Consider the following 16,156-nt stretch of genomic DNA (forward strand, 5'->3'; position numbering starts at 1 on the left):
CATGACACTCTTTTAACAAATATAATACAAAATACACCTGAATAATTCAAATAGAACATATCTCCTTAGCTCTTCTTTCACAACTACTCAACCTTTTGTTGGACATCCTACCTGTCTCCTTTCTAGTCATTATTCCTTTTCAATACTGCCCCCTTCTAGGCTAATCTTTGCTTTCTTTTCCTTGGGGAAAATATCTAAAATAATTTTAAAAACACTTACTCTGCCAAGTCTGTCTACATGAGTTCACCAAAGAGAAATGTTAGTCAGCTCAACCGTAGAAGACTGGGATCCTCAGTTTGCACAGATCAACTCTACCTCTAAATCTGTGGAAAACAAGAGAATAATTCTGTGTTTGCATAGACGTGTTTGGATGTGACAGCAATAGACGTGTCTTGTCAATATTAGGTTTGCTGCAAAGCCTGAAACCTACTGCTCCTGCTCTTTGGGGGAGGAATTACGTCTTTTATACAAGTGTTAAGTGCACTGTTGGAGCTCTGTACAGGAATGCGCTGGTAAGAGAAGCTAGAGCCTCTAACATGAAAACAAGGGAAGAAGGGATTATTGGACAAGGGCACGGTTTCATGTTAGATTGAACTTGACAGTAACATCAATTTAATGAGTTGCTGCCCTCCCTTACCCCTCAGTGTTTACTGTCTTCCTTTCCATGGCCTTTCAGGTCATGGTCCCCACCTCTGTTTGCTTGCTCTGTCTCCCCAAGCCCATTGCACGTGCTATCCTGCATGGAACTGGGCACTGATAGTGCACTGACACAAGGCAACTGAGCTGATCTGCTAATCAGCAGACCCAAAAAGGATAGTCTCACACCTCACAGTCCCCTTTCTTCTCTCTTTTAGCTTTGCATATCCTTCAACCTCTGCTGCTCATGTGACTCCTTGGCAAGCCAGTTCAGCACTTGAAGACTGGAATTTCACAGGAATTTGAAGCAATCTAACTTCCTCTGCTGGGAAGGCCTTCAGCCTCCCTCCCTCTCCCTTCCTTCCTCTTCTAATCCTTTCATTTGAGATCTTCAATACTCTCTGATTCTTAGTCCCGTGGACCAGTCTCCTGCTGTGCATTATCTATTGAATCCGTCACACTTTCTTTTCAACAGACTTAATTAACTAAATAGATAATTTGTTTCTAATTTATTTTATACTATTTTAATTAAGTTAGTCAGCTTAAAAAGAGGGTTGACTACATCCAGATAAAAAATAAGCAGTCAGGCACATGGCTCAGCAAAGAAAGAACTTAGAACACAAAGCTTTTTGCACTTTTTCTCTCAGCAGTGATGAGTTCTTAATTTGATTGCCTGTATTCATGAAGCCCACCACTCACAGAACATGAACCAACAAAATAAAGTGGATAGATTTCAGCCAGCATAGTGAACTGGCTCACAAAGAAGTCAAAAGCCATAGCCACTGCAAGAGGAGTGAGGGTGCAGTCATGCACCCATGAGCTGTGGGGGTAGAAAAGTGGGACCCTGTGTTTTGGGAGCAGCAAGCTGTTTGACTGGTTTAGCTATCTTGTCCAAACTTCCTTAAGTAAATAGCCAAACTGTTAAACAAATATAACCAGTACTCAGGTGGAGGGTAAGAGGTTTAAAAGGTATGGAGAATTTAGATGCCCCCCTTTAAAGGAAGGGAGCTCTGCTTCCTCTGCAACCAAAATGCAACTACCTATTGAGTACATGGCCCTGTCCTGCAAAGGACTCATCCCTGAAACAAGGCTCAAGAAAGAGCTCTTTAATAGCAAGTATTTTTAACTAAAGAGATCTAGATTAGCATGATTAAGCATGTTTTTGATTATAACCTATATTGTTCATCAGATTTAATGTAGCTATTTGTTAAGACACACTATAAATCTACACTCATATATATAGTTAACAGGACATTTTGAACGTGATGGATGTTTGTATGATTTTTAAAGGCAGAATCCCAGAAAAGTAAAGAGCAGATTTTCTCCTAATCATCCTATTAAAAAACCCCCACAAACCCAATAAAAAAAAACAAACAAAAAGCAAGCCTAAAAACAAACCCAAGGTATTTAGTTTAAGTATTACGCTGTGAGTCTCTCCTTCTTATAACTAACCTATCAACTAAGGAAAGAAGAAATTGCATCTTGGTATGAAATGTGCTCAGGAAAAAGCATTAAGGTCCTGCTTCATATGCAAAAATGCAGACTGAAGTTAGTTCCACTGAAGAAATGTAGTCAGATCAGTTGTGTTGAAGCCAAACTAAATATGCTCAGATTGTGCAGTCTGAATGTGTGGAGCTATATGGCTCTTCTCATACTCTGCAGGGAAGGGGAGAGCCTGGCAACTGCATGAACGTTTAGTGTACTGTGCACCAATTCAATGGTCTAACCATACCAGTCAATAGAGCTACAAATCCTTGAATTTATGCATTTTTGCTTCATCCTAGCAGCTAATATGGAGGGGTTATTAGGAAGCTTTGCCCCCCCTCATCAAGCACTTTTGTGGGGACTCTGTAATAAAAACTGCGACAGATGAAGGATACAAGATCCTTTGTCTGTGATATTTAAGAACCACTTTGCTGCCCAAGTGTTTGAAAGAGCTCCTGTTCATTCATTTGCCAGTTTCAGTAACAAAGATTTTTGTATCTCTTTCAAATTCTTTCAGTATTTAAAAGTAATCCATTTTAACATCCTCTTAGTACTACACGCTTTACTTTTCTTGTACTCTTTCAGTTTCTCACCAAACTGGGGCTCATTATGTCCTCCCATAACTCATGCCCTGCAAGCAAAATGAAGGTTCATCTACCTGAACTGGAACATGGTATTGAAATGCTGAGATTACTCTGACTGAGATGAAGGTGGTACTGGCTGGTGATGCTGACTGAGTTCAGAAATCAGTGCAGCCAGAGAAGCAGCTGTGATTACCTGTCCCTTTATCCATCCTGACTGTCCTGACCACTGGGCTATACAATTAGTCTCTCTCTGACTCGGTGAATATTTATTTATGCAAAGTTAAACATTTTCAAAAGGACACACAAGGCCAAATACAATAGCATGGAGATTAAGCGCCCTCCCAGGAGAGAGCTCCCTCTCTGTGACGCCAAGGGAACCCAAGCTTCTGCACTGATGTCCCTTGACAAGGGACATTGTTTTTGCAAGAGGGCTTCTCCTCCTGCTCTCAACGTTTTGTATAGGATTAAGTATGGGTTTAAAAAAGCACCTATAGGAATAAGCTCGGTCCTTTCAAACAAGCTGAGAAGTGTTTTGTTTATGAGTTCTGCTGGGGGTCTGGCAGATTGTTGTTTGGCACTGTCAAGTCTGAAAACAGTTCTGTACATTATCTGCAGTAGATACTTAATACTTAGATCTAGAAATCAACAGAAGCTTTTTAAGATTTAATTTTGGACTTAGGTGTCAACATCATTTGTAGAAATGTAAATTTGTCTTGTAAATCTATCAAACTGTCAGTAAATGGAGTCTAGAAGACTATTAAACTCTGTTGCATGTTAACAAAATAGAGCTGGAGATGATATTCATACACCAGTAATTCAAGCCCTGCACCAGAAATAATACAGCTGTGTGTTTTCCTCATTACTTTTTTCACAAACTCCATAAACAAATGGACTCATCCTAATGAGCTCTTCAGCAACTGAGGTACACTTAATCCTGAATCAGCAGAACGTGCTAATAACTCTCAGCTGCTTGAAACAGAATTATTTTCTGATGACTGGACTTAATGCAAGCAAAGGTCAGTAGAAATAAAAAATGCTGTCAGCTCAGGACGTGGTCTATTCTTACCTCTGTAGACCTATAATTTCAGATACCTAAGAGGTCATGTCAATTCTAATGTCTCCCAGTTTTATGAATGAAACCATAAGCCCCTTTTAAATCAGATTAAAAATGATTATAATAAGTCTAAATCAAGGGAAAGGTCCACCATTTTCTCTAATTGGAAAGACTAATTTAATTATAATTCTTTTCTACCCAGATGCTTTGTGTTTCTTCCATTACATTACAGTAGACAGTCAGGGTTTCCGGAAGAGAAACAGTTAATTGTTTACAATGTGGAAAGGATGAGAAATTAGTTCCCATATACTAGCACAGCCACACTTCAGTCACACTTCTTTTGTGTTTGAACTGCAGGTGTACAGTAAAGGGTGGCTTCACTTCTGATTTAAAGTAGCTGAAAAGACCATGGAACTGGATAGCTTATGTTGTTCTAACATTTTGTAAAGATCTTATCGGTCCAAAATAGGCAATTGATAAAACTATCTGATGTAAAAAGCTAATAATTCAAGATTTACAAGTCAGTGGGCACAGACTGGAAACTGGTTAATGTGTTCAATATTCCAGTGCGGGTTTGCACTGAATTAACACAAATTGACAAGTGAATATTGCCAACAAATTCACCTTGCCTTATTCAAATCATTGTTGTATCTAAATTATTTTTGTCAAAAATAAGTACCTTTCAAAGTATTAAATTGGCCAAATCTATATCCTGTGGAGCTTTGCTTAATCTAATGTTTAATTATTTATTAGATATCAAATGTATAACATCTGTGTAAGAGGGCTGACATATGTTAGGACCTTTGACTTTGATACATAAAAACTGGTGAGTTAGGAATCTCTCTATAAATTAACTGGATGAACACAAATATGGCACGTATACTCTTCTAAGGCTTACTCCTCTAGAGGTGAGGATAATGCTTAAACACAAGACTGAATGTATGAATGGATCCCTTTTGTCTTTGCATGACAAGGTTACACTTTATGCCTTCGTAACTTTACCGGATGGCTTTCACAGTTTAAGGATTTCACAGTCTAAATGTTAATCCTCTCTTCTTTGAAGCTGTTCTGAGACACTGACAATATTACAGAAAATCACATCAGTATAACCACCTACATTTTCTTTCATTGCTATAAATTTTGTAGGCAAGGACTCAAGTAAGAACATTCTTCTGGAAAGTGATATTGTTTGTCTTCTTCATTCATACACACACAAACCCAATGATTATACTCTGGGTTGTAATCCTACACTTTGATAGGAAAACTTCAATTTCATTTATCTCCATGGCTCTACTTTTCAGTTGGAAGCCTTCTAAAACTTGCTTCTCCAGCTGCATGTCATTCCACAATATAATAAAAAATCATTTTGCCTAACACTCCCTAGAAGCGATGTCGACTGCCTCTACAAAGGTATTTCCACCTTCTCAGCTAGATATGAAATATATTTTATCAGGATAAGAGAATGGTCACAGTTGGTCTTCTAGTGCAGAGCCATCTCTCCACAGTATTTTTTTCCTCTAGAGATCCCTCAGTAGAGATCTGGTTTTGATTTATTATTTCAGTAACAACTTTGCAATAGCATAGGAATAGTTTATAGGCGATATACAAGGTTGTAAATTGTGCCCATTCTCACTACTGAAAAGGTATCATCTTCTTCCAAACAAGGCTGCATATAGCAGTATATCCAAGGAAACCAGAGAAGTAGACATGTGCCAAGAGCATCAAACAGCGTTCTTTGCCTGAGTAGGGCCCATAGTGACATGCATGCAAAAGAACTCTTTGCTTTCTCTAAAAGCAATCCTGAATAAAAACTCTTCTCATTCAAGATAGAAGCCTTAAGGAACATCCTGCATGTTAACAAACATCTTCAGATAATGCCTAGTTTGATGCTCATTTCCTAGTTATTCACAGACTCTCTTAAATGGAGCTCTTTCACTTCTGCAGCTTAGCCTAAGGAAATCCTGCAAGAACAATGTGTGACTGAAATACACACAGGTTTCCCAAATGGTAGCAAGACCCATTGATGCTGCTTCAGATAGCACCAAGACAGCAAGTTATAATACAAGCTAAACATGAAAGGGTCTTGTTTGTATAGGACTGACTTGGGCTCAAGCTTTTTTCCTTTCAATTTCTAGTATATTATGTAAAGTGTCCTTCAGTGAAGAAGATATTTAGCTGCCAAACTAAACTACCTTTCCTCAAGTACATCAGTAGACACAATTTCAAAACCACCTATGCAATTGCTTACTCCCCAATTAAACATTCCTACTTACTCTTCTTAATAAAGTAGCCTGGAATCTCCTTGCAGGTGCTGAAGCTCTGGTAATTAAAAGAGAAGTCTTAGATATGCTATTTTAAAAATGACATAGTTCTGTTAATTAAGGTTGATTTGCTGCTGTACAAGACACTTGGTTTGGTAATCCTGAAGTCTGTACAACCTGTACACATATAATGAAAAACTGCAGCACTGAGGTCATTGCAACTTTCCTGAGAGTATCTGTGTACACAAGAGAAAATCCTTAGGACCTCTAGATTATCCAGCTTTCCTGCTAACATTATCAAGAGGAGATAACTGCTTCCAGTGTATGGAAATGTACAATAGATTTACACCATTATTTTATTTCAAGACAGTTAATACCTGATGGATGGCTTTTAGCTGTTTCCAAGACAGCTTACTTTTGAATCTCAAAGAGAAATAGTTGTTTTATCCCATTACAAAATTTCTGAGTCAAACAATCCTCCTTCTTCTCCTTTATTTCTATGGCATTATCTAGTGTTTTCTCCAGTCACAGTCTAGTTAAAGCTGTTGCTAGTAGTTTTTCTAGTCAGAGCATCCCTAATGAGTTTTCATGCTATTGCTTTTTGTGTTTTCTTACTGCAGTTTACCAAGAGGGCACACAATATTTTTGTATTCACAGCAGGTATCACACATCACACAGCACTACATATGTGTTAGTGGATATACCCAATTATCTGTCTTTCCCAGAAGTTCGTACTGATCAGCCAAGCAACTCCCAAACCACCTTAAAGTCTAGATAACTTTTTCAATTTTATTTGTGAAAACACACTATTTTTCTGTGGAGAAATCACACGGTTCTAGAAGAGTTATGTTTTGACTGAGAGACAGGAAGCAGAGCATGCCTGTTACGTACACAAAAGAGACAAAGTAAAATAAAATATATTCAATTTTCAACAATAAAAAATAAAATGAAAGTATTTGTGGCTAACTCTAGCCACAAGGAAATGAAAAATAGTAATCCATCCAGTAACTCATTTCAGGGGTTTTGTATACTGGAAAATACAGCTATCAATTAAGATACGATATATAATTTAGAAGTCAAAGCAAGGTGCAGTTAAGATTATATGCATAAAATGGATCCTATTTTCCATAAAATCATTAATAATCAAGCTTTTGAGACAGAACGGCATGGTGCAATGAATGTACTGCTTTCCTGCAATCTTAAAACAGAAAAGGCAGAACTAAGGTACAATGTCTCTAGCAAATTTTATAATACCCAGTCATCCCAGTTACCATACCCTTACTCATCCTCTTAAACAGAAGAAAATTAGGCTGCAACTTTATTCAAACACCTGCTAAAATCAGTGGAGACTCGCACTGGATTGCTAAACTTTGGATAAGGACATTAACACAGGCTTTCTTGCACCATTGACTTTCTCCATTCTTTTCTACTGCCATCACAGCTACCTAAGTAATTGATTAATTTTCATGTTGGATAGTTGGAGCTTTTCAGAATTCATTACAGAGAGCCCTGTGTGGTTAACTGATGTGCTGAGCAAGACATACATTGCAAAATGAAGTACCAGGATGGAAAGCTGAAACAATGAGTTACTCAGAAAACAGTTGGAATACACCATGTTTGTTCTGTGCCTTTTTATACAGAAAAGTCTTTTGAGCATGTTTGTTCAAATGTTAAAATGTATCCACCAACTATAAACTCGACTTTAAAATCTCATACCTCTGGTTATAAGCAAATTATATTTACAAAAAGCAGTACTTGTTTACCCATCAGGCACTTCTAAGCTAAGCACATCTTTGGATGTTGTTGTTGTTGTTTTATATAGCTGAGCTATAGTAAAAAAAGTGGCATCTGTATGTAATTTCCATGCTCACTTGGCACCACTACCTCCTTTTGATGACAGTCTGTACTGTTTCCCTTTCTTCTTCTAGTCACTCCAGCTGCAGGACCCAGATGTCAAACTCAGGAATGTATTTTTTTCCCAGCAGTGATATCTGATTCTGTTGCTGGCACCTCTGCTGGTGGCTGTTCTGAAGCTGCATGCATGCAGCTTCCTAAGTTTAAACTACAGACAGCATTTTTTATTTGTATGCTAAAACCTTTTCAGTTTCCCTAATTATGGGAACTGAGTATTATATGTTCATCAAATATGCAACCATACAAATTCCATTATTTACTATACTGGTTTCACAACTGTTGTGCTTCTGTAACCAGAAACTGGGTGCAAGAAGAAAGCTTCCAAAAGTGCTAGTGGGACATGAAAAGTAGCTGCTTACTTTTATTAAGCAATGCAAACAAAGAAAAAGTAAATATAAAGCATTCAAAAGCTGAATGACAAGAGTAAAGAGTAATAAGGTAGGCAGGAAAAGGTGAAAAAAGTTATTAAAAAGGAATGAACAGTGAAGAGAAGATGGGAGAATAAAATATGTGAGAACTGTCTAAAACATGCTGCCACATGTTGCTAAAAAGTGAAGTTCTTTAAAAAAGAACCAAGGGAGAAACTTTTTTTCACTTAATACCTTTCTGTGATTTTCTCTTTGTCCTGGCTTCATGTTTTCCCCCTGGGAACTACTTGCTGCAGTATTTGATTCTCCATCATGCAGACAAGGCATTTGTCTCTGAGGGGCTTTGCTGTAGTGTACTCACGTACAATGGCTGGCCCGGAGTTCTGAGTGAGTCAAGCAGTGTGCGTCTTCCCACAAGCACTGGATAGCACCTGCGTGCTTACTCTGCTGCAGCCTATGTGACAAATTAATTTCCCATCTACAGATCCCTTAAAGAAAGCACATTCTCCTCCCTGGCATTAATTCTCCTATGTAATAAACACAATTTTGCAACAACATCTATCGTACACAAATAAATATTACCAGCTGCTTTACACTGATGCACATGTAGTCACAAGAACAGCTTATGAAGATAAAAGAATGGCATATTAACAAACCACTTAGTCTAGAAACTAACTGGTGTTAGGCTAAAGGGGTTAACTCTCAGGCTAAGAGAAAGGAGGCTAAGGGATGAATCCATTAGTGAGATAAAGGAATAGCAATTGGCGACTAACCCCAGTTAGGTAGGTAGACAGAATAGAAAGTTCAGAGATAAGAAAATATTAACAGTTAGCAGCATTTGTATTACCTTGAAAACCCATCTGATTTTTCTCTCAATATATCTGTTGGATGTTGAACACCGAAGTAATAAACTGTATGTAATACAGCTTACAAATTAAAGAACTATGACCAAAAGATTAAAAAAAAAATCATGAAATCCAGGCATATACATTTTTTCCCAAGATTCAGCCATTTAATCAATTAATAGATGATATTTATTTTGCCAACAACGCTAACATTTTATAGATATACAAAAAATGGTATCACAAAATCAATGGGAGAAAATCCAGCACGGACAATTAAATGGAAAGAGGCTATATAATAGCTGTCACAGCTGAGACTAATACATAGCTACAGTCTGTGGAAACACAGAGTGTCCATAGCTAACAGCACAGGGATGATGACAGGCAAGGCTATTCAACAAGAAGGGGAACCCAGTATGAAAGAACCTAGTATAAGAAGATAAACTCTGGCATTTTGGTTCTGAAGGTGAAAAAAAGAACAACATTAAAAAGCACTGACAAGACCAGAGATACAGAGACAGAAGACATTTTACCCCATGTGTTTAATTAGCTATTTATATTTGCATATAAAGGTCAAAACTGTGACACCTTATCACAAGTACGATTAGAGGTAGCATGCAAGGACAATGCATTTTGAAGGGCTGAGGACATTATCACATTCTTCCATTTACCATATATTTTTTAAATACAGCAAGATTTTATAGAAGTTGGAGAAAGCAGAAAAAACCAAGCTTGCCTATATGTAAGGACGCCAACTTGTCCATGAACATGGTCTCCAGCACCTCTGTTGCTAGTAAACGGAATTTGTTTCCACCTGCATCTACTGCCCAACTCCTTCTTCAAATTGTTTGTGTAAACACCAGATGTTCAAAACAGCAGAGGCCTTTTTTGTTGTCTCCATAATAGCAGGAGAACATGCTTGACCTAATGACAGTTTTCTGCGTACACACATGTACAGAAGCATAAACTGTACTCTCCATCCCTCAGTTGTTTTCAGCTCAAACAGTTCAAAGGGGCTTCAAGAGATGAAAACTTTGTTTATTTAAACAATAAAGTGGCATTCAAAGTCTACAGCAGGAAGCAGTCTCTCACCTTTTCAAGAGTATGTTTTTGGAAGAAGCTCAGTCAAAATAATCTTTTTACTTAACTGACAATTATGGTTTACCTTGAACCAAGAAGGAATTTTGCAAAGATTTTTCCAGGGTAAAAGGCGGAGTAGGAAGAAACGTGACTTTTACTTCTTTCTACTTTTACTTCTGGAAGAAACTTTCCACTTTTACTTCTGGAAGAAGAAAAAGGCATAATTAACATTATTGTTCATAAAAAGAAGAATTCATCAATAAACTCACAGTTCAAACAGCTCTCCCAATGAAGGATGTAAATTCATTTTACTTTCACATTGGGAATCCATAGCCAGAATGTTAGGCACTTCAAGGTTGTAGGAAGGAAGAACAGTATTTATCTTTAGGGAAACACATGGCAAAAAAAGTTGGCTGGCTAACCAACTAATGGAGGTTTTCAAATTCAGAAATCATCTATAATTTTGTGGACCAGAGTTCTTGGCTGAGACTGAGACCTGGTTAAACTCCACACTGAGAACGCAGCCCTCTGGGGATATATATGTCCCTCAGATATCCTTCATATAACAGCTGAAAGGAGCCTAGGCCCCACTAGAGAGGAATGAGTGCACACTAAATATAAGAACAATTGGCATACAGCTTGCACATGGAGATGATGTAAAAGCAACTCTGGAAACTAAGACAAGATTTTGTATGCCTCCTGTAGGTAGTGAAGGCCTGGCAGTTGGAAGATGTCGGGCTGTACAGAAAGGTAGGACCCCCTCCTCAGGTAACCAGTGATGTAAGGTAGCCGATGATGTAAGCAGACAGAAGTGACATCGTAAATCTAGGCTAGATGACACTGTGCCACTCACCAATAAACACCATTTGCCGTCCACCACATTGGTGTCTGTGTGCTGATGGCCTGAGCGGCCTGGGGGTGGTTGCCGTGCCGTTCCTGAACCAGGTCGTCACGCCTCGAAAGGCAACAGCCTCCTCTAAGAGCTGGAACAAATTCAGGAAAAGAACATCTTTGGCTAACCTTAGCATTTGTAATTACCTTGTCTGGCGTGTGCTTTATCTTTCAGGCAGAGCTGCAAATACAGAAACCTTCTTTCTCAGCAGCTGGAATATGTATACCAAGAACCCAGAAGACAGTCTGACTCTGCCACAGAGTGGCTTTTCTTTTAGATCCTGAAGGGAAGAAGATCACTTACAGGGTTCTTGCAAATCCTGGAAGAGAACTCTGTGAATTGCCTCATGGGTCTCATTTGTAATTCATCAGACTTCAGCAACACAGGTTGTACAGTAATGTGTGTAGGACTCTTGAGAGGCAGAGAATAGTCAAGGGAACCTGACAGACACTGAACAAGCCAGTTGAAATATCAGAACATTTACAGGAAGAGAACATACTGGTTTTGTATGCTGATGCAAAATGCATCAGTGGTATTATCTGTTGCTACTATTATAACCTCTGGTAAAAAGAAGAAAAGTATTACAAACTGCATAAACCTGTATGCTGTCCTCAGGGGATACCTTGTGTCATAGGCTGTCCCAATGCCAAACCCAAGAGAAGCGTACACAAGTGATGACCTAGACAGTGACTGAAGATAACAGAACATTCCCTTGCTAACACTTTGAGGGGTTTTCCACTTCCTAATGAAAAATTTGACTGCTACAGACTTTGTGTTCACTCATCCACTGGAAAGGCACAGTTCAAAGTCATATTTATATGCTTGGAATCAAAACTTTCAAGGGAAGAACATGGTTCCCAAAGCTAACTAGGTCTTCTGTGACACAAGAGAACAAGCTCTACCGTTGGAAGGATAGAACCTAAACATTTGGAATTGATTCCAGGCACATAAAATTTGGTTGAAACAAAATCAAGATGGGTTGTTTGTTACATATATATCATGGTCTGCATTTCTGAGGAGATTGTTACATATTATCTGAGTCTGAAAGAGTCCAGAAGTGCAAAGTATTGTGGAGTTTGTAAAACATTTCACCAGCTACCAAGATAAGGATAGAAAATAACTTCGCATGAGCAACTGCCACTGCAAGAACCTTTGATACTGACCCTCAAGGTAACATAAAGATTGAACTGCCTAATTCTGTATAGTGATACTGGCCTGCAATAAAGTGAAGAAACTTGTTATGAAATGGATTATAATGTGGAAGTAAATTAAGATAAAGACAGAAAAGTAACTTAACTTTTGAAATGATTTTATTATTAACATCATCATCCTCCTGAGCTTGAATTTGACAGTGAAAGTATCCAGTTAAAGTCTGAGATGGCTCCCTAGCCTCTTTTCTTCTTTTGATACTAGAAAATAAATACCATAAAATTTCTTTTCTCTGATATAAAAGAGAAGACAATCTGCAACTACTAGATTATAAGAGCAGCTACTTTATTTGGAAAGTCTACAGTGAAGGCAAGAGCTATGGATTATACAGATTAAAATAAATATAGTGGAAAAGCAGGCTATATTTTAAGTATTTACATGACACAGTGAAAGAAGCCACAACACTTCAGGAGCAGACTACAAATGTATCGTTTGAAAAGTCCAGAAAGGTATTTTTTAGATTTTTGAACTGTCATGGGATTGTCCTAGTAAAAGCAGTTTGGCATGGGAAACTGAGTGGAACAAAATGGAGGAGGTAGAAAATGAAGTATTTTAGCACAAAGCTACAATTAAAAAACCCTTAAATAACCAGAATTGCCTAAAAGGGAAACATCATGATCACTGCAAACAGAATAGGGACAAAAAAGGCCCCAACAAAACCAAAACAGCATTGCTGGTTTTTTCTTTACTTTTTTTTTTTTTTATTATGTCCTTTGAAAAGATTACCCAAGCATTTTTTCTGCTGACAGTCAAGAAAGATATAATTAGACATAGTCAAGTAAATTTGATATGTGAAAATACAATGAGAATTTCTTCCTCTTTCAGCAACTTCTTCTAGCCAATTGAATACCTGCCGCGACGAGAGGGAAGAATGCTGCCAATCAATGTGAATGATAAAGCAACTTCAACTTTATTGCAAGCACACACTTCCTTTTATACTGTTCCTACCACGTGTTATACTTATCGTATTTTCATTGGCTCTTAACTAAAAGTTACATCAGTGGTATTTACATACTCCACCCATCTTGCAGCCTGGGAATCATGTCTTCTTCTCAGTCCCAGGAACACTGAATCCTTATCACACCTTCTGCTCCCACATCTTGTGACCATGCTGTATGATACACAAGAATACAGTGACTGATTGTTGACCCTTCTGTTCTCACCAAGACGGCGTGGGGCCTGGTCTTACTAAGCTACACAGGCGACTGCTTGGACAAGTGCTCCATAGGCTCATGGCCTTGCTTCTCAAGCCATTCTGCAACAAATACCCACATTGAGGAAGGCATAGTGTACATTGGTAACATGCACAGATTTGGGGTCTGAGCGTCTATTTCAGTTGCTAATTTAGAACTGTGAAGATGCTTACATTTCTCTAATGCCAAAACTGGACTTGTGATGCTATGTAATACATAACGTTATTTGACTTTTTGCATTAGATAGTAAAAGGAATCATTTTAAATAAAACCAGAACCAATAAGCTTATAATTTGCTTTATGCTGCTCTCAAATCTATCAGCGAACTATTATCACACCTAATAGAAAGACAGTCATCAGGTGGTCAGTATCCAGCAAATAGAGGAATATTCTTTATTATCATTATTCAGAATTGAAGTCTTCTTGCAACCTCTTTGTGACAATGGCTTTTTGCCAACGTTAGAGAAACAATTCTTGTTTGACAGTATCATTAGGACACTATGACCTAGTGATGAGTTGCAATTGGCAAAATATATAGCTGATAGAGGATTAAGAAAAATGAGTGCTTCTTAGCTTGAGAGGAATCTTAGTGAACATGACACAATTTATAATTTTAGCTAAATTAGCAGGTCAGCTATAATGAGCTAGAAACATTATGGAAACCACAAACTGGTTTATGTTCACTAAGATTTTGCCTATAGCCTGTTCTCTAGCTGAGACTAACTCAGAATTTCTAGACTTTTTTTGGCAATGAAAATAATGTCTGGAGGGCAGATGTCTGGTGGAAATAAAGACAAAAGCAATGGGATAGAAGTAATCATGCCAGATGTCCAGAACAAGCAATTATTCAAAATAAAATTAATTGATAGGAGATCCAGATCTTAAAGCACTAGTTACCCTTAGCCAGATAGAGTCCAGTAATACTGATAGAGGTGGGACTACCACACATGTTAAAAATAAAACCTACTATGTAGGTTAGCAGCTTTTTTCTCATAAAAAGTATTTTACAGCAATCACTCCAAAGCTAGCTATTGTTTTGTGCCATCTAACAAAAAGTATTTCTGCACAGAAATTTTCAGACCTTTTCCTCAAAAGGTCAAACTTTTCTACATAATGGTAAGGTTACTTTAAACTCAAAATCCAGTATAAGACAGTGTCAGAAACAGAAATTAATCATTACTTACTGAACATGCAGTCTTTAGGACTGACAGTTGGTTTAGTGTTTAGTTTCTTTATGAGAACAAATACAAATACAGGAACTTCCATTTAACCATATGAAAAAAACCCAAAACTGTGAAGATGGTAAAAAAAGTGGAACAAGCTGCACAGGGAAGTTGGGGAGGCTCCATCCTCAGAGATATTCAAAACCCAACAGGACACAGCCCTGGGCACCCTGCTCTAGTTGACCCTGTTTAGAGCAGGGACTTTGGACTAGACAATTTCCAGAGGTCAACCATTCTGTGGTTCTGAGAATGTGGAAAATACCTAATGTCTAAGTGTCATTATAGTCGTTTTGATTTGAAAAGTTTTCTGTTTACTAGTTAAAAAGCATGCTGTAATTTTCATCCTACTGTCCTCTCATCTCATTTATTTATGCTCTCACCATCCTGCTTTCTTTCTTCCTTTCCCTCCTTAAGCTTCCAGAGCACAGAAGTATTCTAATGTATGATATGTTTCATGTGGAACGATCCCTTCCCTTCCAAATTGCTAAGACAATTTCTTTTTTAAACCAATCTTTTTCTAAAACTTTAACATACATTTTATTGTAAGCACTTCTCTATGTTCTGCTTTAAAAAATGCAGTTGCTTATAGGACTGTAGGTTTCACTGTTTCACAGATGATGACTTTGGTATATTTTATACCTTTTATTAAAACTGCTATTGTTGAATAACTGGTATTTCATGCAAGACCTGATGCAGAAGAATCCAGGTTATTCAGAAGAAATTCTTTTTTAAACATGCACACAAAAATCTTAGCTCTTAGATCCTTGAATGTCTACTGCAAACTAAGTGTATTTAATATGCGATGTAACGAGCCAGCTGAATATACAACCCTTTTATCTTCATAGAAATGTTTAATGACCTAACACTACCCAGTTCTTACTGCCTTCACCTCCTGCTGATATTAGAAGTACTGAGCTAAATGAGGACTTGTGCTTTCAAATTATCTATTTACATATTTCAATATTAAACCTCTTATGCAGGTACAGGTATGGTTAGAACACACAATGCTGTGTGCAGATGCTAGTATTCAGAGACAAGTGCCAATTTGAAAACCAGCTTAGGTATTGGATTCTTTGTTATGATATCCATTGGCAAATCAGACCAATATTTCTCATTCTATTGATTTCATGTTAAAAATGTATGGTATTAGTAATGTGATATATAACTTCTTATAAGAAGTATATTTTCAGAGGTATATTTGCAGCAATAAGTGATAATGCTAATCATAAGCATTGATCTTTGCTTTACAGCAGAACTTTATTCCATTTTGGTAGGGCACTTGATAGGCAAAAAGAGCAGCTTTGAAAATACGTACATTCATCATGACTAAAAATAAAAAGTATACATTAAGAAAGGCATTTAATAACCAACAGTTGTCCAAGGATCATATTGTTACAGGAAACACTTCAGTACAA

Source organism: Gallinula chloropus, assembly GCF_964237585.1.
Source record: "Gallinula chloropus genome assembly, chromosome: 5".
NCBI classification, from domain to species: domain Eukaryota; kingdom Metazoa; phylum Chordata; class Aves; order Gruiformes; family Rallidae; genus Gallinula; species Gallinula chloropus.